The sequence below is a fragment of the Seriola aureovittata genome, chromosome 18 (genome assembly GCF_021018895.1).
Source record: "Seriola aureovittata isolate HTS-2021-v1 ecotype China chromosome 18, ASM2101889v1, whole genome shotgun sequence".
In the NCBI taxonomy this organism is placed as follows: Eukaryota; Metazoa; Chordata; class Actinopteri; order Carangiformes; family Carangidae; genus Seriola; species Seriola aureovittata.
In genome coordinates this window covers 22,370,878-22,396,125 of record NC_079381.1, presented here as the reverse complement: position 1 = coordinate 22,396,125, position 25,248 = coordinate 22,370,878, and the positions used below count along the sequence as shown (strand labels likewise).

General features: G+C 41.7%; 1 long non-coding RNA gene across 2 annotated transcripts in view; it reads left to right on the top strand.

Moving 5' to 3' along the window:
- Nucleotides 1-536: 536 nt before the first annotated feature.
- LOC130186733 (uncharacterized) overlaps nucleotides 537-25,248 on the top strand; it is a 45,726-nt gene continuing 21,014 nt past the window's right edge. For both annotated transcript variants that reach the window (XR_008830341.1, XR_008830340.1), the window contains exons 1-5: nucleotides 537-834; nucleotides 7,183-7,257; nucleotides 8,134-8,286; nucleotides 13,098-13,187; nucleotides 17,510-17,563. This is a non-coding gene — a long non-coding RNA (uncharacterized LOC130186733). The remainder of the gene's footprint in view (nucleotides 835-7,182; nucleotides 7,258-8,133; nucleotides 8,287-13,097; nucleotides 13,188-17,509; nucleotides 17,564-25,248) is intronic.

The following is a 25,248-nucleotide window of genomic DNA, read 5'->3' as shown; positions in this document are numbered from 1 at the left end:
TGAATAATTTAATGTATATAGAGTCAGTTTTTGAAGTCAATAATGTTTTAATTATTCCTTTATGGAAATCACTCTTTATAATATTTATTTGTATACACTACTGTTGTTTAGTTTAAACCACAACCATGTATTATTTTACCTAAGCACAAAGACATAAGTATGAGCAACAAAATGTAATTAAAAATAATTAACTTATTTTTCAGAATTGCCCCTGACAGTGTCAGGGTTGTATTATTTTTGCTTCGGTTTTATTTGTTGTAAAAATTATTATTATTATTATTATTATTTTTAGTATTTTATTGTAAAGCACATCTGCTCTTAAAATGTGCCATATAAATAAAATTAACTTTTTTTTAATTTGATCAATATAATTGATTGTTATTGGAGTCTGAAGACATGAAAACAACCTAAATGTTAATTGATTTCGTGTCATTCCTAGTGTTGTTTTGTATTTTACTTCCATTTCGCGGGATAATCGTGCGCTAAATTTCCCATAATGCTTTGGGAGATGTAATCAGGAAGCATAGGCTCATGTCCGGGACTAGTTACTATGGGCTACAATGGGGTACAATGATATATTTGTTTACGTTTATGGCAAATTAACTCCAATAAAAGTATGCCGAATTAATTATTATCAGTTCGTGATTGTAAATTACTCATGGATGTTCAGACAACTATCACTGTATTAGTTTTATACTGAAGAAAACTTAAAATCGTGAAAATTCTCAAGCGAATTCTGGAGCTATAAGGAGCGTCTTTTTTGCACTGTCTCTACGCGGATTTAAGGAGGTTTCTTCACGATGGACACCGGAGACAATGACATATTCAGACATTGTAAGTAACACTAAATCTAAAAATATATGTTACATGTATGTGTGTTCAGATTTGACTCGTTTATGACTCGGAGAAGAAGTTCCGGTTTCGACGCAAATTTGCAATTTGGCGCCAAAAAGGTCTAAAAAAAGTAGGATACACACCTGGCAGTATTTATTACTAGATAGTTCGAGTTAAACACTAATAATTAACAGTTAAAATCTTAATCTGAAAAGTAGCTTGTAACTTCGTCTAAATTAATTTATTTCTGAAGTATAGTGGAGTAAAAGTGTAGTAGCCTAGCATACAATGAAAACATTCAAGTCCCCTCAAAATAGTTTCTTATGATCATTGCTCAAAATGCCTAGTTTTTACTCTGAATTTCTGACCTTATGTCTTCTAAAATTTATGAAATCGTGCATTAACTTTTCAAATGACCATTTGCAGGAAATATTCCAGCATAAATTTATTTAAATCAACCTGTAAGTTGCTCCTTAAGTACAGTAGTTGTGTAAATGTACATAGTACTCACGCAGAAATAACTTATGAAGCTTTAAACTACAGTAGCATAAAACAAGATGTGATATTTATTCATAATGATAGTTTAGATTTAAGGTATGTCACATTAACTGATGAAGGGCCAAAATTCCCCTCCTGAAAAATCCAGCTCAGCATTTCTCCTCCCAGTTTTTCTTTTTCTTTTTTCTTATCACTCTATCCTGTCCCCCCTTTTCTTTCTGCCCTCTTGTCCACCCCCCGTCTTCAGGCTCCATGAAGGACAGACACCAGGGTAGAGGAGGTCAAGCATTAGCACAACTATCTAATCACTACCTCTCCTCTTTTTCTTTCTCCTCTCCTCCTCCTCCACTGACAAGTCATCTGTCAACAGGCTGGCGGCCCTGGCCTCTCCATTAGAGCTGTGGCACCTGAGTATTTCTCAGTCCTCTACACACACACACACACACACACACACACACACACACACACACACACACACACACACACTTTTCCATGCACCTCCCTGCCCAGACATCCTCCCTACGGGAGAGGGGGGGTTGTGGGGGGGGATCAATGCTGCCAGCTCCATGCATCATTTGTCACACCGCTGCCCTCTCTTTAATGAGCTTGTCTGGCTTCAGCTCCTCCTTCTTTTTCATTCTCCGTTTTTCCTCCTCACCTCTCATCCCTTGCTCAGCTGACTGTTTCAATCTTTTTAACATGTAGATCCACTTTTTTCTTCTCCACTCTTGACCTACTGTCAGCTCTGACTCCCTCTCTATTTAGGTAATGATACAGGTTTTGTGCTGACAGCGGGTGGAAATGACAAAGGTCACCCTGTGGACAGTGCTGGAGGATTTATTCACTAACACCATAGTTATATTCAATATAACTATAAATATTCAATTTAAGTAAAAGTTCTGTATTCAATATCCTACTTAAGTAAAACTACAGAGGATTCAGCAGCAACATGTACTTAAAGTAAAAAAAATAAAAGTATAAAGTTAGAGTGGAGCAAATTTAACTGTTTTATAAACAGTTATGACTAATGATTATTTCCCTTCGGGATTAATGTGTTGATTATTTTAGTTGTAAATCTAATGACTTGTCCAACCAAAACCAGTTGTTTGGATAAAACAAACCTCTGTAAATCATTTTAACCTGGTTCAACTTCAAAACATGAAGAAAGTTTCCCTGCTACCATAGAAACATTAGTTTCAGCTGTAGCTGTTGAATTTACACACCTCGATTTAATGTGTTATGACATTTCATGTAAACCTCACAGACCCACAGTTAATGGCTGAAAATGAAAATGACACTTGTGCTATTAAATGCATAAGCTTAGATATAGGACATTGAATACACAAGAAAACATTTTTTATTGACATCGAATGTTTTCTTGGCCCATATCCACAGTGAAAACAGTTATTTTTGTTGCTTGGACGTTTTAATTACCTTTAATGTACACATGCTGCACTCAGTTGCAATAAAAATAGAATAGGGGGGGTTCGGAAGATATTTTTTATTAATTACAACACAACAATAGCACTTATTAACTTCTAATTTCTTGTGTTTGTAGCTCACAAGTTGCAAATAATTTTAAGATCTGCATTTGTTTAATACAGACATTAGTTTTGGAGAATAAACACCTTGTTTCAGCAAATTGTAGGCACCAGAGTCCGCACACCAGGGGGCACTGCAGAAGTTTATTTAAAGGAAGTTTATTTATAAAAAAGATAAAAAATTTTCATATCAATTGTGTGTGGAATTTGTAAAGTAACTTGTAACTGTAGCTGAAGTGGGGTAAAAAAGTACAATTTCTGTCTAAAAAGCAGTGAAGTAGAAGTATAAAGTACCGTGTTTGTACTTGAGTAAATGTACTTCCACCTCTGCCTGTGGGTAATAGTCCTGGACAGGCAGGAGTGGTGCTGCTGGGCCCGTAAATAAGTGACGGCAGTAAAACATGCTTAGGTAATGATGGTAGATGAGTAGTTGCCACGGTGCTTGAGCAGCTAATATGTCTTAAGAAAACCAGACGAATGAGCTGTTCACCAGTTTGTGTGTGTGTGTGTGTGTGTGTTTTGTGTGTAGAGAGAGAAATAAAAGAGGGAGGGAGGAGCCGCAAGTGACTCTATTAAGAGATATATGTGGTGCCACTTCTTGTTGGGCTGCCAGGAGTCACCTTACTTGTCCCACAAGAGTTGATGCATGGGCCCCAGGATCCCAAACATAACACCTCATCAGCCCGTGTGGCTCTGCACAGGCGTATCAGTGGCTGTGTGTGTGTGTGTGTGTGTGTGTGTGTGTGTGTGTGTGTGTGTGTGTTTGTGTTTGTGTTTGTGTGTGTGTGTCTGGTTTTCACTGGTACTTACTCTGCATTTGTTGCTTTGGATGTTTATCTCTTGAGGCCATAGCTGCAGAGAACACTGTGTTTTATGAGGACAGGCTTTTCGTGTAACCCCGCACTTGTGGCAACAGTTTGTCACGAAAAAATAGCAAAAACATAAATCCAGGATTTCTGGTGACCTAGATTTCAATCACCAGAAATTTACCAGAGAAAACCAGGCCTTTATTTCTAAATTCCTCTGTTCCCAACTTATTACAAACTCCCAAACTTGCTCCATGTCTTTATACATTCAGTCCATTCCCACAGCACTAATACCACCAGTATAGCAGGAGTAAGGCTGGGTATTGTCACAACATTCATGTATTATCACCTTTTAAAGTTAACGCTACACAATTAATCGAAATATATCGAGAAGTGCAATATCCAAAATTGCACAAGCTGAAAAATATCACAGGAGGTGCAATTTTTTTTGATAAAGGTAAAATGTGTCACAACATTGTTCTGCATTGTGAGCGCCATTATTGTCAGAATATGATTTTTTTTTTTTTGCATATCATGCAGCCCTATTTTAAAGGTGCCCAGGAGTTCTGACCTCTCATGGTCCTATAAAGCAGTTTTTATGAGTGTGTCCTGCTCTCTTAGCTCTGCTTTGGTCTCCACCAGCTCCTGAGAGAAATAACTGGCTGCTAAATGCTCCACTATGTTTACCAGCTAGTCTCACTTTGGATGTTTGCCATTTGATGCCATTGTTAGCGCACGATTACTGATTATAATAGCTTTAACTACACTGCACAATGCACAAGGCTGCCTAGATGTGCACTAATAGACTTAAAAAGACAGATTCTGTTTGCACTCTGCAGCTGTGCAAAGTTGGAGTCAACATCGAGAACAATGGCGTCGCCACAAAAGGCAAACCATCCACACAACTGCTCAGTTCATATATGTTCATGCAGTTCCAGTGTTCCTGGATAGCAGGACTTCAATATGAAACTGTCTAGTCACTGTCAACAGTGCAGCACTTGAGTGTTGGAGAGCTACTCAGACTAAAATAAAATGCTGTGTTGTCATTCCAGCCTAGAATGAAATCCAAACACTGATTTATGAGACGTGTGAGGGTCCTGAAGGCAGGAAACCACAGCCATAATGGATGATGTCCTGTGGATTCAGAAACATAAAGACCGGCAGAGCAGGACGCTAAATTTTTCTCAGTGCAGAGGAGCGAGACTTGAGGGGAACATTTATCCTCAAACACTCTTTAAAATGCTTTTTTAAAAAGCCTATTGGTGATGTAACTTGTTGTCGTGGAGGCCATTTAGATATGTATCGCTGCATTTATCTTCACTATTACCACCATCAAAAAGTGCATGAAGTGATGTCACACTGAGAGCTTTTCAGCTACTAAATACATCTACATTTGTCAGTTCTCTGGCATCAAAGAGCAGGAGCTTCTTTTTAGACTCATATTTTCCACCAGTGTTAAGCAAATGTTTGTGGAAAAGACTATCACAGAGTAGAAGCTGCAATTTCTATTTTCTCCAATGATAGTAGCCTCTATAGACCATTAGACCACGAGGGAGTACAGCTGCAAAACCTGTTGTGTTTTTTCATTTTACATAGATATGCATGCACTTTTAGTTTCCTTTCAGACTATGTGTGAGTTCCAGTGCACCTTTCTTTACCTTATGTAATATTTAGTGACAGTAAAAGGCAACGATGAACTTCTGGTGCAGTTTGAAGACTTTCAGGCTGGAGGTGAAGCTGTGATGTTCACCACAACAGAATAGAATAGAAAATACACTTACTGTTATTTATCTGCGACTCTTTCAACCCTGTGTCCTAGAAAGTGCATTTATACTAGGGCTGAACGATATGCAAAGAAAAAAAAAATCATATTGTGATTTGGCAGATATTTCGATTGCGACATAAATATATTTTAAAGGAGACATAACGTCGACTTGATTATGTTTTTTTTTAGGAAATGTTAATTAACATACAGCATCAAAGTATCTAAGTAAGATGTTTACTGACAACGTTTTCACTCGTTTTCCACCAAAATATCAAATCTTGCAATGCGTCATTCAGTTTTAGTGACTACAGCATTATGAAATGTTTTTATGGTTATGCTGAGGCACTGGCAAAATAGTGGCATCTTGTAATCCCAACAAAACAAACACATGAAACACTAGCATATTATCAGGGCTAATAAAGAAATGAAAACAACTTTCTTCCTGTATTTATGGGCGTGGGAGTCTCTCTGCTGCCCCTGCCTGGTCTTCACTGGCTGCCTCCTCCTCCCCTCAGTCCACCAGCTGGCCCATTCCTCAGTGTTATTATTGGATTTCAGAGCGCCGGGAGGGGGCGTATATCACATCTCCCTTCGTCAAACCCCCCCCCCCCCTTTCCCTCGTTCACACTCATTCTTTCATTCATCTTTTTCCTTTTTAATAACTCCCTCTCTGCTCTTTGGCCATTAATAAAGATGAACTCACTCTGCTGTCGCCTCCTGCCCTCATCTCTCTCTCAGTCGCCTCCTTTTCTCTTTGCACTTTATTGACCCTCCTCCTAAAATCTCACCCCCTATCTCACTTACCTTCCTCCTTCCATTTTCCTTGATGCCCCCCCCCCACATCCTCTCTGTCTGTAAACAGCTCTTGTCTTCCCTCCGCTCTCCTCACCTCCTCTTTTCTCCTTCACTTTCTCTCTCTCCATCTGACACAGCAGTCCATCATGCGCCGGGCTCTGGACGCCGGCCTCCCTCCCGACGCTCTCATTCATCACGACTTTGAAAAGCAGAAATCACTCTCTCCTCTCCTCCGCTGGCCGCTGCCACTTATTGCGCTATCCATCACACCTGGCGGATGATCAATACGAGCCCTTCCCCTCTGCCCCTCCCTCACCCCTGGCTCTTTCCTTTCACCACATCTCCCCTCACCTCCTCCTCTTCCTCCTCCTCCTCGTCCTCCTCCTTTACTTTACACTGTATTTCTTTCACGTCAGCACGTCTCTGCAGCCCAGTTTTATGTGAGAAAACTGAACTTGTCAGCCCTTTAAGGAACCTGAAACAAACAGAAAGAGACGTGTCCAGTGGTGGAAAGTACATTTACTCAAGTACATTTTTTAAGGTAGTTACTTTATACTTGTACTCAACTAGATTTCAGAGGAAAATATTGCACTCTTTACTCCACTAAAGTTATCTATAACTCTTTGTTTCACACGTCTGTTATTTCCTCTCCATAATTTCTTGAAAGTCTCCTGGAAAGACTTAAGAAGTTTGGTGCTTATTATTGATTTCCAGATGAATTTCCGTGCAAGAAATTTCTCCATCTAAACCTCAGTGTATATTCATCATGCATTTATTCATTATTGGAGACTTTATTCTCCAATAGGGATGCACAATTAATCGAAAATATAATCGAAATCACACTAGTGACACGTTTCTGGCATGACTAAAAAAATCATGCTTTATTTTAAATTATATATATATATATATATATATATATATATATATTTTTTTTTTTTTGCAGGAGAACTTTTCCCGGGAACTAACTTGTTTGCCAGCAGTCTGGATTAATGTTGTTATTCCAGCGATCCCTCTTCAGGTAGGACCCAGTTAATGGGGGCAGGCAATAAGAGTGGCTAACAGTGGCTGTAATTCTGCTGAGAGCAGCTTTGCTTTGTAAAACTGATTTGCTCAGGACAGAGGAGTCGTTAAGCACCGCGGCCGAGCCTCCCACATCCTAATGCCTCTCTAATCTCCTTTGGTATCACTAATTCTTTTTGGTCTATACCGCCATTAAACTTTTTCACAGGTTGTTGGCAATGAATTAAATTACACTGGATGTATTGAGCAAGCTAACCATAAATTGGCCCTTTGCTGCCCACACCGGTGTAGGTGGAAAGCTGAGAATACGCCGGTTAACTGGCTGCAGCTGCACAGTAACTGTAAAGGGGACAGAAAACACAGAAACTACAGATACACAGACACCTGCATGCCTCACATCAGTAACTGTAAGCATCAGTTTCTGAGAAAGATACACAACACTTAATACGGCAGCATTTTAAGTTACATGCCCATATTTATCATCTATAAGCAGTATATAAGAATTAATGTTCATCTTCATTAATACGTAGTATTTGTCACCTGTTACAACTTCTCCTACGAAGATATATTTTATTTTATTACATCTCTATTTTATTTTCTGTTTATACACCAGCCGCCACTTACAGGTGTTCACAGGTGGGGTTACAGTTGTTGACATATACATTAATAATCCGCCTACAACCACATTACAGTGTGTTATAAACCATTTATTAATGATTATGAAGATAAACAAGGGGACTTAAAGTAAACTGTTAACCTTATCGCTGTTCTGAAGATGTTTCCACAAGCCTCAAAGAGTCTTCTAACCATTTGGAAGAGAAAATATTCTGTTGGCTGCATGATAACAAAGATTTTTATCTTGTTTTCGTTTTAGCTCCGTATCAGAAACAGTCTCATTCTATACAATCACACCTGGAAACCTGATATGTGTGAGCCGTTAAAGTTCTACGAAAGAGGAACAACAAAGACAGCTGTACCGTTAAGATGCAGACTTTATCTGATCAACAGCTCCTACCAAAACAACAAGGTCAGTAACACTTGTGTTTTGTTATCCATGTTGCTTTTACCGCAGGGAGTCGAGGACAATGAAATATATTTGGATCTTGATTTTGAATGACGTGAACCAAAATGAAAACATTTCTTCATCAGTCATTGATCCAAATTGATGTCACGTTTTATTATTGTGTATTTTCATACAGAATAAGTTTCTACTGTACAAAGTGAGAAAAGGAAAGTCAGTCATTTCTGGTGTCACAACTTGGAAAACAGGTTAATGATTCATTCTGTCGCGCAGCGGACAGAAGATTGTTTCATCCAGATGTTATAAGAGTCTCTGAGGATTCTGGAAATACCTCCGAAAATCTGTGGGACTGGTTAACACTATGAATAAAATGTAATGCTAATACATGAGAGGGACAAACTGGAGCTATCATCACTCTACTGACACACATTCATCACCATTACTTTTGCTGTGGCAGCCTGAGACGACGCCACAGTCGCAGCGATGTGATGCTGGACTTGGATCTGGATGTAACAACAAAAAAAAAACCCCAAAAAACCGGTGGGCAAACCTGCCAGCAGCCCAATTATCTGTCATTAGCAGGCAGCACAGACACAGGCACTGGGTAATTTGACAAGCCAAACTGATGCTCTTTCATACTGGACCGCTTCAATGGACATGAGTAAATATATTCCCAGGCTAATGCATATAAATAGAAGAGCAGTGTTTGAACAGCTGAGAGAAAATGAAGGGCCGGGGAGAGTCGGGTATAAAGGGGTTTGATATAAGTCAGGAAGTGAGGATGAGTTCTGGATGCCTGGATGGGAGTTAACCTAAATACTCGTGAAAAGGGTTTGTGAATGGCATCAAACCTCACGATACCATCTCAGTGGACATACTGGAGTGACCGGGGGGGGGGGGGGGGGTTAATCTTTCCCGAATCCCTTTTCTCACCAAACCGGCTTGTTCACACAATAATCCGGAGGTCGCAGTCTGTTTCAGCCGTCTTATCTCTGAGCTCCCTTCAGTGATTAATTCATGATTAGTCTGTGTCTGTGTACGTTGGAAAACAGGCAGGTGTTGACAGTAGTACCAAGTTTTAACCCTTCTCCTCTGCTGTCATGTCTCCTCTCAAACAAGACGCTAGTTTTTTATTTTATTTACAAGCTTACAAGATTCTTGTTAGTGTATTATCCTATTACAGGTGATTTGTTTTCCCCCCAACAAAACACATTATTAGCTCAAAATTAGCTTGTACTTGTCCCTTTGGATTAAACAAAGACTGTGAGGTGTATTACGCACGTTGACTCTCCCGACTGTGGCAGCAGTTATTGTTACAAGTTTAAAAAGTAGAATACCATGACCATAAGAGTACGAGCTGATCTTATGAACTGATACTTTTGCAAGATTGATATGAATTTGTTTTACACTGACACGTACTGCCTCCGGGAAATAGCTGAATGACGGCTCCAGCAACGGCTGTTTATACTAACTCTGTATAAATGTGATATGACTGTTATCATACAACAAATACATGAACGCTGTAGAAGCTTTCTTTTATTATCTTAATATCTTGAGATAAATGACACTTCCTACACTAGTTGTCCCAACACTAGCACCACCCCTCGAAATTAAAGCCTTGCATTTCGTACACAGTAATGTATTCTCCAGTTGTTGACAATTTGCTAATGTTGCAGTATTTTCTGGAAATCAATTCTTCTTCTCTGCTCTAAAACAGCAGTCGCCAGTGGTTTGCACGGGCGCAACTTCCCCGGGACAACTTCCTCTTTATCTGGGTTTATCAAATTTTAACTGACTTTCCAGAAAATCTGCAAAACATAATTAGAAGTAATGCATTTCCATCCACTACCATTATGTCATAGTGCAGTGGAGAATCATTTATGTTTATTTCATGTATTAATTTGAGGAGTGTTACAGTCTCTTCTTCTTTAGTGGATGTTTAGTTCACATGCTTCATGTACGTCATGATTTACTCTCTACATCTGTTTCCTTTGCACTTTGTTGGCATTTCTTCTTAGTTGCATCTCAGCTTTTCCACCTCAGTCAAGCTGTTTCCATCTGGTTTTTAGATGTGCAAATTTAATATGCCTGATTCTTCTAAAATAAAAGGGATGAAAGAAAAGACAGAGTGGGATAGAAAGAGATAAAACAGAGTGAGAGAGAAGCGTTAGCTGTGTCCTCTTCGCCCTCCGCCCCGCTGTCTGTCAGCTGTCAGGACGCTGAGTGAGGACGGACACTCCTGTCTGACACATGGAGGGACAGACATCAGGAAAAATAAAAAACCACAGTGACACAGAAACAGGAAGCGACACAGAGAGCGAGCGATCTGTCATCACCTAAACATCCTGTGAGAAACCTCTTGTTTGAGAGTTAACGGGTCGGACACTGAAGGACTGTCACTGTAGATACGCGCTGTTGACATCCGGCTGCTGCAGGAGCTCACCTTTTTAATTTGTCACTACCCAACATACAGTTTATTATTCACTCAATTCAGGCGTATATTAATGCTTTAATCATCAGTAATGAGCCATCAATAATCTCAACAGTGTATCCTCCCCCCATTATCTATCTCTGTAATTCATCAGTTGGACCTCCAGTGGAAAAAATCAACCACTTACCTGCTGAAGTTTTAATGTTCAATAAGTTGTTAATAAATTGATTTGATCCAGATGTTTTAAAGCTCTTTTTACTTAAGTAAAAGTATAAAAGTAAAAACATCAAAACATACTTAAAGTAACAAAAGAAATCTATTATACATCAGGATTTCTTTGTTGATTATATTTTGTGTTATTTATCTGAATCTGCAAAGTAACTAAAGTTACCAAATAAATGTCACATAAAAAGAACAATATTTCACAATCAGGCAACCCAAAAGTTATTCTTACAAATTAATTTATACGGCTCTAAAAACATAATTAATGGATTCAATAATGATTAAAACATTTGTCACAAGTTGCAAACCCCTTGTAAATGATATGTCTTATTAATAAGTGGTATTTCCTTTTTGTTATAAACCATACAGCCTGTGAGCACAACATGAATAAGATGTTTTGGTTTTCATTTTGTTTTGCACTGTGCGATTGGAGTGATTGATTGGTCCGTTCTCCCTCAGTGAGTTCTGCTTCTCCTGATGACCTCTGACCCTGATACTGTGTGAGATACAGTATCAGGAGCGATGCAGAACTCAGGCGGACCTGTTGATCATCACACCATCTTAACGCAACCCAGAGACATTCCTCCTGTTGTCCTGGCACCGACACCACCGAGTATGAACACTTATGACTGGGAATAACCTGGCTTTCCTCCTTTTCTCCGTGTTGACCAATATCTGGGTTTTTCCATTTTCTTTCCCCTCGGAGAACATGTGGCATCAATCGGTTTTTTTTGGCCCGACTCTCCCACTTTAATCCTTCTTCTTGTGAGACAGAGCGAAAAGAGGGGAGAAAGAAAGATGGGAGTGTCAGCGAGGAAGCACACGGCAGCTGAGGGTCATTAATCACTGTCATGACGGAGAGAGAGACGGAGGATGAAAGACATGAGAGATGGAGCGCAGTAGACATGGCAGGAATCTCTCCGCAGAGATGAGATGAATCAGCCCATTCAGCGGCCTTCGCTTTGTTGTTCATACGAGGCTGCGACATCACATCCTGGAGGGCTCTGAGTCAGTGAAGCAGCGACGTCCTGCTCAAAGGAGAGGGGAAGTGAACGCATCACGCACTGACCGCTGAACAAATATGGATTGTGCATTGAGTTACTGCCTGTCCAGCAGCTGCGACAGGCTCCGAATATCTCACGAAGACAACTGATTTATGGATCAGGAGGATGCTCCGACTGCAGGTCCGAGCTTATCAAACACAAAATGTACAAAATCCGATGAACCCCAAGTTTCCTCACTTGGATAAAAGTCAAATCAGTAAATGTAATATTAGATCGCTGTCCCTGTCTCAACATATGAAGCAAGTCACACAAGATACTGTTGAGAAAATTCAGTCTCAAAACTGGATTATTAGTTAGTAGTTATTAAACTCAGTGGGATTTTTAACGATGTTTTCTTACTTCTACAACAGAACCCTGTGGTTCTACTTTTACTCAAATCATGGAGGGTTTATATTTGTAACACTTAAATAACAGTGTTTTCAAAGTGCGGGACATCATCCCAGTGTAAAGTCTATGAGCCGAGCGGCACCACACATGAGAAACACTAATGAACATATGCAGTGGGCTGTACAGCACCGATGCAAACCTGGAAGCTAGAAAGCTTCTTTTGGATTATGTGTGTTGGCGCCATCTTTGAGTGTGGCGTCCAGGTCTTTTAATACAGCCACATAACGGAGCACATTTCCAAACAGTCTCTCCTTGAGACTCTAACTGTTGTATAACGAATTAAAAAAAAAAAAAAAAAGAGCTGAAAGAGAAGTTCAAACCCGGGCTTCTCTCTCGGCTCTGACCCGCTGACCTTTCATGTTGTGAAGTGGTTGCGAACGTCATATTACTGGGTTTGGAAAGTGACAGATATACACAGACCGCCCGGCTCTGATGTGGGAAAAGGTGCAGGAGGAGGGGATTTCCGAAGTTATTAGGCCATCAGTCGAGTAGTTCTGAAGAAGCGTGATGGCAGCTTTACACTCTTTTAGCTTTCCCTTTGCAAATAATAAAAAGCATCAGCCGACGCTCCTCACAGTTCTGCCAGATTCTGCCGTTTTCAGCCATTTTCAACCTACGTTTATCAACCAAACCAAGTAATATGTTCATGTGTTTTTCTTAATAATAGCATAATTTTACTTGATAAGTTATTTTTTTTGGCCTTTATTTGACAGGACAGTTTAGAGAGACAGAGAGCTGAGGAATGACACGAGAGCCGGGAGTGGAACCAGGGACACGCTGCCCAGAGCGTCCTCGCTCACATGGTATGTGCCCTAACCACTCGGCTATCAGGTTGCCCAATAATAATATAATTATGAATTATCAGCTTGTTACACAATGATAAGCACATGTCATGGAAAGCTGGACTGTGTGTGGTAGTGAAACCAACCTAATGAGACCGTGACTGTGTGTTTTGGATGGAGAAATATTGCATTAGCATGTTTTGAACAGCCATTCTGACTAGTACTGTTATGATATCATATTCTTATGATGATAAGATAAAACACAAACATAATTCTGAGCACTCATTATAAGTTTTGTCACAGTAACATTTCCAGCTGTTCATAGAGAACTGATCCAACCAGGCCTGTTATGTAAACAGCGGTGGATGCTTGGCAGATTTCTGTAGAAGAAAATAGCATCTATCAATCCTTTGCATTGTAATATTACAAAAACTAAAAAACGGGTATTTCATAAAATGATAACAAGCAGCAGACATCAATCCACACAACAATCTAAACGTCCAACACTTCCAGCAGAGACGGAAAGTTAATAGACAAAATTGCTGAAACGCACGAGGTGAATTCCACTGGATTCATGCAAAAATAGGCGCTCCCAACATGAAACCAAAAAAATATCAAATATAAATTTCGCCCCTTTTGTTTTTTTCCTCAAAGGAGAACACAAGGTATGTGATTTACGGAGCAGATTCGCTGTAACAGAAAGAAATTCAATTTAATTTCAGCTGGACTTTAAATTATACAGAGAAAAAGAGGGAGGCAAAAAGGGAAAGCAGAGGACTGAGCGTGATACTAACTCCTTTCTCTTGCCCACATTTCATACCACGACTCAGGCCCTGCTGCGCTGTGGCCGACTCCTCAATACGAACCAGATCCCTGAAATCACGATACTTTATTATTCCGGCCATCCTGCAAATCTATAACATCCCTTAGCTTCAAAAGTGGAACGTGCGGATTGCATGTTCTGTATATATTTTTCTTGCCTCAGGCGGAGACGGGAAAAAAAAAGAGAAGTTAAGAGTATGATGAATGTGTTCTGGCCAGAGGAGTGTGGGTGGTCTGTATCTGTCAGCGCTGCTATTACAGCAGACAGCAGAGTTACAGGCCAATAAGCCGCACTATCATCACCGTCATCAGCAGCAGATCCTCTTACAACAGCTCTCAGCTGTCCACATCACAACCCTGACAGCACAAACATGTACTTACCCAGAGAGCTCTGCACTTGAACGTCTCGCATTAAAAAACATTTGGCTGTTTCACTGCATGTTCTTAAAGGGACAGTTCCACCCGTACCACACTTTCTCACTTACTACGCCGCTGGTGTTCAGCATTTAAGATCGTTTTCAGGCTATAAAGTTATAACATGTCACTTTTCCACATTAAAATGACTAGACCTATGTTAAATATTATGAGTTGTGTTCTTACATTATCCCAAATGTTTCCATCAATTCTCAAACCAGGGGAAGCTGTGATTGTGGTTGGTCTGCTAGAAGCTCAAAATTGACTTTTAATCCAGTTTTAATTCACATTACTAAGATATATCTTTTTACATCTTGGTTGTTTTCAGCTGTATATTTTAACCAGGTGAGGGATTTTAGTCATTAGATGTCTGGATGAGTAAATGTTAAACAGCTCAGCATGAAACATGAAACTGCTTTATTCAGTGTTTCTACAGGTTTTAATCCCCTGGTCTGTTGGTTATGGGGAGGTGGACACCTCTACGGATAATTCAGCTGCTGATAAAAATGTCCTGAACGTCTATATCATAAGTTATCAGAGAAACAATCAACACAAACGTCACACTGTGTCTCAGCCTTAAAACTTTAGACACAAAATATAATAATAATATAATAATATTTCTGTATAAAGTGAGAAGTTTAGAAGTTTTCCAGGGCACTGATTGTAAATGATGTATTATGCGAGTTGTTCAGCTCATTATCATCATCTTCCACTGACGAGCTCTGGCTTCGGTGACAGATAAACTCAGAGCGTTTGTTTTAAAGCAGCTGTCAGTGCTGTACTGACCGAGGAGGAAACGACAGGGCCGATGCTTTTATTTACTCGCCAGAACTGTTTCACAAATAAACGTTAAAAGATCGAGCTGCTGACACGAGTGCTGTCAGGTTTATTTAGGTTACACAAAAGGAGAAATGAGGGGGCATGGTTTACTATCATTGAAGTAATGTACAGTATATGTGAAAATTAGCATGAAGACTCAACCTCACAGGGATTAGTGTGTTGCCAACAGTGGAGCAGCAGCAGCAGCAGCAGCAGCTCCCTGGTAAACAAACTACGCAGTATCAACACTGGCAATAAAACAGCTCGAGCACCTATCTCTGGCTTTCCATTGCTTTCATTTTTTTGTTACTAATCGGCCATTATGAAGACGATTTATCTGCAGTTGGATTAAATCGTGCTCCTCTGTGGATTATCCAGGGTAACGGGGACATTGTTCCTGGAAAGAGAATACCTCAAAAAAACCAAAGCAAATCTGCATGGTTAAATAATGTTGTTTTTAATGGAGGAAACAACTGTTGAGAAAGTGTTGGCTGGAAACTGGAAAAACAAGAGAACTGAAGGTGATAATCCTCATGTTCTGTCACAGCATCCACCCCCCCCCACCCCCCCGGTTACCTCTTGTTTACCTGTGTTTTCCCGGAGCTGTGACGCTCGTTCCCTGGAATTTTTATGAGAGATTTACTGGAGCAATACGAGCCCGGGCGTTATAATTGCTGAGCTAAACAGGAGAGAGCTGCTATCAAAACAGTGTGACGTTGGTTGGTAGCAGCGCTGATTCATGACTGTGAGAACAGGCGACACACACACACACACACACACACACACACACACACACACACACTCTTATAGAGGGCAAATGCAGGCAACACTTGTTATCTGTGAGATTGTGGGAGGAGAATAATGAGGTCACCTATGAGCCAACTCCACTGTGTTACATTAATGAGGTTGCTGTCTGCCACTGTGGCCGGCTGCAAGGACACACACACAGTAGATCACCTGGTATTATCTGTCCTCCGTCACCGGGCCTGGCACCCGCACAGAGCCAGAGAGAGAGAGCGTGAAGCGAGAGAGTGTGGAGTGAGACCGTACCGCTGCTTCACTTCACTTCTCTCTGCAGCAGCTCATGTTAGACCCTCTGACAACACAGCATTGATTTATGACTCCTGCAGACAGACGCAGGCAGCAGACAACCAGTGCGGTGTGTGTTTTGCACTCACGTGATTGATTATCCTGTCCGTCTTGTCTGTGGCATTTTTTTGAAATGTAATCTCTCTGAACAGCATGAAAGGTGTGAGACCCCAGAGAAAACAACCTAACCCCTCCCCCACCCCACCCCCACCCCCACCATGTGTATCCATGCCTGTATTATATTAGCATACCTTTGCTCAGGCTTGCTAGGAAATTGAATTCCCCCTCTTCCTGTAACACTCTCCCCGGGATTAAACCGTCACCGTGTGATTTACTGTAACCTTGCCGTGAACAGCGGCATCCCTCCACGCCGCGCTGATTGATGGGCCAGCGAGTGTTTTGTGTTGCCACATTGTCACGCCATCGTACAGTACATTTCATTTTGCTCACAGCACAATGAAAACAGCGCCGAATACAATGAAGGACGTTTGTCTGGCTGTAGAGAGAGTCACATTAAAGTGTTTACGACTGATCTCCTGATCCGATTCGTTTAGACTCGGATTGATTTCTGATGCTTCTGTCACATCAGATAAAAACCCGATGCTGTGGAAAGCGTTGTTTCCTCGAATATGACATTGTGTAAAGTGCACATCATCATAAGCTGTGTCCCAATTCCCTTCGTAGATGTCGTAGACGTTTTCTTCTTAATACCAATCAATCATGGTTGGAATCCCACGGCCTCTCCTGAGTATTGTTGCTGACTGTGCGTTTCCCTTTATGGCCACAGTTTACCATCTTCTAATGGCCACTTCCAGCAGGATAATGCTCCATGTCACAAAGTAAAAGTATTTCAGCGGCCTCCCAAGTCCAGTAGAGAACCTTTGGGACGTGGTAGAACAGGAGATTGGCAACGTGAATGTGCAGCTGACAAATCTGCAGAAATGATGTGATGCAGTCACGCCAACGCGGAGCAGAATCTCAGAGGAAAGTTTCCAACATCCAGCAACTGAGGCTGTTTTAGAGCAAAGGGAGGCTTCACTGTATTAGTTTGCATTAGCTAATAAAGTGCTCACTGAGTGTAGATGCAGAAATAGCACTGTGTCCTTCTGTAACCACACTTACACCCTACATTACCAGCAGTTTTTGGTTTAACTTCTCACCGACTAAACCACCGCTTCTTTTTTCCTCTTGTGTTTCAGGCGCCATCAAACTTTGTTGCAGCAGAGTCGGCCGCGGTTCCAGACTTCAGTTTGGTGAGTACGGCCTTATCGGTACCTGCCTCTGAAAACGAGGACTAACATCATAATAAATTGAAATGATCCTTTAAAGCTTCCGCACTGACGCAATCCTAACAGCAACGACTCTGGCACTGCTGCTCATTTTTCTTCTTGCGTTTATGTGTGTGTGTCTGCCTCTGTGCAGCAGATGATAAATGAGCGCAGCGGATCCTGAGAGCGCTCACAGAGGAAAGAATAATGGGTATTTAAGCACACTTGTAAATTACCAACACATTTGTCTTAGACTGTCCCCTTAGGGAAGTCTTGACAGCACAGCACACAAAGTATATAAAGCTCACATACATCTGTTCCCACATAGCCTTATTGGATCTGCTGACATCACTTAAATACAAACTGTCACGCCATGTGCCATAACTCATACTTTTGACAAAGCGCATAAAGCAGTCGTTGCTGTCTTTGCACCTGCATGCGTGTGTGTATATGATAGAGCCCGTCTCAGCAGGTGTGTGCCGGGTCACGCAGAGTGCACGGCGATGTTTATCTCTAAGTACCGCAGACAGGCACGCTGGACCGCCTGGTGGGAAAATGGGATTACAGCTATCTGTTCCTCTGTGGCGTGCTGAGCGCAAAGCCTGTGATTCTGCAGTTACATGCTTCCATCAGCTGCACACATGCTGCCTGCCACTTTGTTATGCAAAGATGTTTGACCTAGCAAAAACAGCCGCAAACAAAAAAGACGACGGTGATGATGATGAGGATGAAATGTCTGGCACATTCAATTTAGGTTGAATGATGAAATTAGCAAGAATGAGCTTTATTGTTATTAATTATGGATTGGGGAATAAATCAGAAAAACAACAGCTCAGTTCTGAACTTGATGACTTTGAAACTCTGACTTTTCGTTGGACGCCGTCCTGCAGCCATAAGCACAAGAGTTGTTTTGAGTTTCCTGCCAAAGTCGGGATCATAACACAGCTTTGTGTTTCTCCAGCCGCAACCTGCTGAACGGCTTCCAGAGAAAAGCCAGAGCGCCCCAATTCATCATCCTCATTCATAAACAGTCATTAATGTTTATGACAGGTGTCGTGACATGTTTACGACAGCATTATGTCTGCTTTACGAGACCACTGTCAGGCCAGGTTTTTATGGCCGTGGCACTCGGGGAGGCAGCGAGGGGACGGCTGGCGGCGCGCCCGAGAGGTTCTGGGATGTTTAATCAGTTACTCGAACACACTCACAAATAAAAAGAGAGAACAGCGTTTGGCAGCGAAGTCGGTCTGTTTGACAGGGTTAGCCATCAAACCTTCTCATTAAACTCTCTGGATGCAGGCTGCCCTGTTCTTGAGGGCTTTTATTGGAAAATCACTATTCTCAATTTGCTAGTTGTTGTAAAAGTTGTGTTCCAGGTAGTGGTTGTGGGTTCTGGTGGGGGTTAAGCAATGCCACAGGAACCCCCACCCTCCTGCTTTATGGCGCGCTGTAAAGCTGTTGGCAGGCCGACAGCGGCAGTATCGTTTTATCCGGCTGCTAATTTAAGGAAGGAGATTAAGGTTGTGAATTACATTTATGGCAATGGCCATTTTTTTTTTGTGTGTGTGTGTGTTTGTTGATAGTGAGTCGCTCTTTCTCCATGTTCCATCAACGTCTGCTGTGGTTCTTTCTAATAACACTTCATCTGAGGTTAAATAGCCACAGCATAACTGGCTTAATTCAAATGTAATTTTGTATATACTTTGTAATTGTACCACATTTTGTTCCCACTTTCCAGCAAGACAATCCGTGTGAAGGCTCTTAAGCTTCATTAATAGTTAATAAATCCTTTTTAAAGCTTTATAAATCAGTTATAAGCCATTAATATAAAGAGATTTTAGTTTGTCAGGTTGTGACTCCAGATTACCAACGTTTATAACAGCATTACTACTTTGTTCTTATTAATGGCTATTAACGGATCTATTAAGCATTAAAAATGAGCTAGGTCTCATAAACCCTTTATATGGGCCATTTCTGAGGCTGAAAATAATCCGTTCTGTTTCCATTAGAAACGTGATAGTATTAGAGTTCTGCGTGGGCCTCCAACTGAGACAAGAACCTGTCCTGTACCGGTTTTTAACATCTCAAAATAGTTAATTATCCGCCTCATCAATTAGTCTTTTCTGAATATTGGCCACATGAAAAGAACCCGACGCTTTACACAAGAAAACAACCAGGTTCAACAATGATCAGTGTCCCGACAGTGTGTGTGTGTGTGTTGGGTTTACATAATCAGACTTTTGTAAATCCCATTGTGATGTATTAGTTTTAGTTTCAGTGTATTTGTTTATTAAATGGGGACGATGCAGTTTAACGTCGTTCACATCTGAAACATACAAAATTAAAACAAACAACAAACATGCAGTGTCATTAAAATAGTCAGTTTTCATTATCATAAAAGATGTCTTTGTTTTCTAATTCTCACATTTAAGAAGCTGGAACTGGAGAATTTTCTGTAATTTATTTTTATTCTGATTAATTGATTATTGAAATAGTTGCCAGTTAATTTTCTGCTGATTGACAAACCAATAACCAGTCGATTAATCATTTCAGTTTAAACTCAACCAAACGTTAACCACAGAGGTGGCAGATTATAAATTGCTCAGGTGAATTGTTTCGTAATGGATGAATGATTATTTGATGAAGTTGTAGTTTTAAGTAATTTACAACTTGTACATCTTTACAAACGGCACAAAGATGAATCGGTTGACTTCATTTTTACAGCACAGCTTTCTGTGGCCGGTGCAAACATCCAGAGAAAATGGTGAAGAATCTCTCTCTTTAAATAGCTAATCTTTCATCTGAAATAGTAGCTGTGTGTCACTGGAGCCGTGGACATGCGCTGCCCTTCCCTGCGCCCTGGCAAGCACTTTACAAACAAACGTAAGCAGTTTTATTGATAGGGTAATCCTAGACTGATTAATGACCCAATAATCAGCCGTAACCTGCAATAAATCAGCCGCCGATCAATACCGCCTGTGCTCTGCAGCCGTGGCCAGATCATTACCATGTCACTGTATATCTACCATTAGCACAGGATGGCTGAGCGCTAAAGGGAGGGAGAGGAGTGGAAGAAAAAGTGTTTCCTTTCTAATGTGTTGGAAATGGGATTGATAGAGAGGTCATTTTTTAATTTCATTTGTCTGCCTGCCCGCCTCCCTCCCTCCCTCTTCTTTCAGACTGATTAATGACCGAACAGCAAAGGCAGTGATAAAGATTGAGAGGGGTGAGCAGGATGTTAAATTATGATAATGACAGCGCAATTAATGACATTGGGAGACATTATTCTTCAGCCTTTCGGCATATCACAGCTGCTAGAAGATGTACAGTGTGCTGTTGCAGTTAAAGGTGCACTCTCATAGATAGGAACTATATCTCGGGTATTCTGTATCCAGAGTCCAACTAAGAATCTACTAAGAATTAGAGATAAAAAATACAAAGATTTCTTGAGCATGTCTGCTGTCATATCAGGCTACGTCGCCACTACTGCGATTCAGTTTTAAATCACATCAGTTTTGCTACGTTTCCGCGAATTTTTAAGCGCCTAAAACGGAGACTTTTGGAAACGCTGGTGGCCTCGTTGTAGTTTTGAAAGCTCCAGGGTTGCGTTGTAGTTCAGGACGGGTGGAAACGGAGACCTTTAGAAACAATGACGTAGACACCGAGGGCTCTGATTGGGTCGTATCGGCCTCAACAACCCGGGGTGGAAGCAACATGAATCACGAAATACAAGCGTTACTGATCTCGTTGTCTTTGCATTTTAACGCTACATCCGCCTTTTCTGTTCCTCGTTCGTCGTATTTTCTCCAACTAATCAACTGCGGCGTAGACAATCATCACATTCCCACAGGAGTTGAAGCCCAATACACGAGTTTCACATTTTTTACTGCGGTTACATATATAGATATTATGCAGGATTTTTAGTGTAACTCTTTAAATCTGTTACAGATTGAAAATCTTGTTTTCCATCTCACACTTGAGCAATGTGTACACCAAGATGTTCCTAAAGTGCAAAGTAAATATCTCCTTATCTGATATCTTGTACAGAGCTTTTAGAGGTTCAGATATTTTCTATTATTAATAGTTGCTCCTTGCCAAAGTTTAAAATCTGGTCCTGCAGAAAACAGTTTGATTTTTGCAGGAATTTTTGAAGGAACAGACAAAATATGTCGTCCTGTTGATGGCCACGTCAGAGTTTGTTGGCTGAAGTTTTGCCTTTTCTTTCCTATTTAAATCATATCGTTTGGTTCATTTCTGTTTTGTTTTTCCATCATAGAAAAAAAAAATCTTCATCCTTTGCCAGTTCTCAGGCTACTTCGTCTACTTACCTAAACTTAATCATGACATCATTAAGTTTTCCTTTTTTTTTTCAGTAAATATTGTTCTACTTTTGTATCTCTGTTTTTCCACAAAATGTAATTATGCTGATTAAGACATGAGCCCAACTTTGCTTCCCGAACTGGCTCCGTTTCAGGGGGAAAAAGCAAGTAAAAGCAGGATTAATCAAAACCAGTTCTTGGACAATTGAAGTAAGAGATCGTCAAAAGTGCTCTCTCAGCTGAATTGGCTGAAACTAGATCCGAACCGTTATTGATGCGATCTGGGAACATGCAGCTAACGCAACATGAATCACTCCATCAGTCAGTGTTTATTTATAAAACCATAACAACCATAACACAATAAAACCGACTGTGTGTGTGCGCGCCTATAAATCTTTCACATACTCCTCGGAACATGATCGCTGCTGATACGTTCTGCACCTGCTCTACAACCCAAACCTCCATCCGACAGCGTCTTTGAGTTGAACAACAGCAGCTGAAACAAAAAAAAAACGGATCATTTCCAACACAGTAAAGCTGGAATCATGCGTCTCCAAAAATACATGTCAGAGTCTCTGCGTAACGGTCAACCATAAATCACACAGGAAGAGGAGGAGTGGACGTCTAACCTCCCACATCTCGACATCATGGCGGCCTGCACCGATCCGCCGAGCCTTTGTGCTGTGGTTGGTGGCGGCTCCTCCACCGTGTTTGTGGTGGCTGCCAAACTATGAAGTGACTCACGGCCTCCACCCGCTGCTTGGGAGTGTGTCACTGATTTAACCTCAGTACCTTTGATCACACCTTGTTGCTTGGTTGCTCACTTGTGATGGTTTCTCTCAGCCAGCACATCTGGAAAGTGGTCGCACACTCCCGTTTTAGCAAAAGTAGGATTAAGGGGCAATACGAACTTTTTATTGCTTTGAAAACTAACAGATGATGAGAGTCGGCGCCTCCAAGTCTGAGGTCCATGGTTCTCGGTAGACGGCTTCCTCCGGGTTGGGGGTAAGTTGTTGCGCTAAGTGAAGGAGTTCAAGTATCTCGTGGTCTCGTTCATCAATGAGGGTAAAGTGGACGTTGTGCTGGTCCATTGTGGTGAAGAAGGAGCTGAGTCGGAAGGCAAAGCTTTCGATTTACATCTTTGTTCCAGCCCCCACCTACGGTCATGAGCTCTGAGTAGTGAATGAGGTCACGGTTATCAGCGGCTGAAGTGGGTTTTACTTCGTAGGGTGGCTGGGCTCAGCCTTAGCGACAGGGTGAGGAGCTCGGAGTAGAGTCGCTGCTCCTTCGCATCGAAAAGGAGCCAGTTCAGGTAGTTCGGATGGATCTGAATCGGATGCCTCCTGGGCGTCCTTCGTTTGGATTTTCTCCAGGCAAGTCCAACTGGAAGAAGACTAACCCTAACCTGCAGTAGACCCGAAACTCCCATCTGGCCCGGGAACACCTCGGGATCCCCCAGGAGGAGCTGGAAAGCGTTGTTGGGCGAGGGACATCTGGAGTACCCTGCAACCGCAACCTGATACGACATATGATATCACTTATGATATGTACATTTAATCGTTACCTAGCCAGTCAGTCACGTAAAAACGTCAAAAATAAGGCAAACTAGGAAAGGAGTTACAGCTTGGACACAGCCTCGCTGAAATGGATGCACCGCATTGGAATGAAGTGTCCCTGAAATCAGATTAGAGGTCAGGGTTTGGTCAGAGCACGTCGCAGATCCACGGAGAAGAAGATGAGGAGATCGCTGCAGCAGTGGAGGGGCGAGGTCACGAAGCAAGGGAAATAAGGATCAAATCAACTAAGTGAGCAGGAGGAGAGAGGACTGACCCGGGTAAAAGGAAGTGAGGATGACAAGGTGCATGCAGAGGAAGAGCATGTGGGGAGATAAGATAAAGAGAAGGGGGGGGGGGCAGAGAAGAAGAAAGGTAATTTGAGAGAGAGAGCCAGTAGGAGAGGTTGAGTCAGGGCTGACAGTGGGCCATTCATCCTCCATGCTAGAAGAGACAAACTGCTGGCAGAGGAAGACAGGCCCCATAAATCACTTGGCAACACACACACACACACACACACACACACACACACACACATACACACACACACACACACATTTGTGCATGCAATCGCACAGTAAAACACTTCCATGGCCCCACACACATGCGCAGAAATCCACGTGTGAACAGAAAACACACATCTCCTACAGCTTCTTTCAACAAGGTCTCTCTGTTTCACGCTGGTCAACCGGGGCTCGTTTTCTTTTATTGTTTTTCAGTGGTGTTACGGCGGTGGAAAGTCACTATGTACATTTACTCCAATACATTTATTTGACAGCTGCAGTTACTACTTTGGGCAAATTAGATTTCTTGCTGAGATTTAGATGAAAACCACTACTGTGTGTATACGCTAAATGTAAAGCCAAACGCCAGCAGCTGGTTAGCTTAGCTTAGCACAAAGACTGGAAACAGGGGGAAACAGCTAGCCTCTCCGGCAACATGTTGCTTTTACATGTTGCTGACAGAGGCCTGCTGGATGTTTTCCCTGTTTTCACTCTTTATGCTAAAATAAGCTTTTGCTTTTGACACTTAAAGCACGTTTTGCTGCTAATAGTCAGCTTTTGTGAGACTTTTACTTGTAATAACGTGCTTTTACACTGTTGCTTTGGTACTTACTCACCACAGCAGCGCCACTGCTTTGTGTGCTTTATTTCTCATGCTACACAACAGTTTGCAGAGATCAGTGTGTGCTGAAGGGAAAAGACGGAGCAAACATTCCTGTAACCTTTTGGATTTTCCACTCCTCGTCCAGTAATACTGAGCTGGCGGTGGCGCGGCAGGGTTGTCTGCCCCTCTGTCTGTCCGCGGCCAAGGCCGGCCGCTCCGTGACTGATCGGCGCTCTCTCTCTGTGGGTTCTGTCAGTCACAAACCTCCCACTTTCCTCCCCTGCCCAAAGAGGGTGAGGAGAGCCAGTTCCTTTTCGCCCAGCCCTGACCTCTGCGCTGACATGTGTGGCGTGTTTGGATAGCGGGCCACACGCTGACCATGGCTGCCGGGCAGGTCAGGGGAGTGGCTGCCCTCGTGTTTTCACTGGAGGATGTGCTTTTGTTATTTCAGTGATTATTAAGGTCGGCCTTCTCTGAAACAACTAATTAAATGGGGTGAGGAACTGATTCACTCAAGAGCTTCCTCTGTGGCAAAACGAACCTGCCCTGTCTCGCCTTTAAGAGTTTCTAATCCACCTTAAATTATTCCAGTATCATGGATATTAATGGAGACATTTAGTGCTGGCTCAGGCTTTTAGACTCTGCCAAGAATTAAATTACTGGAGAAATACTGAATCCTGTGAGACATGGG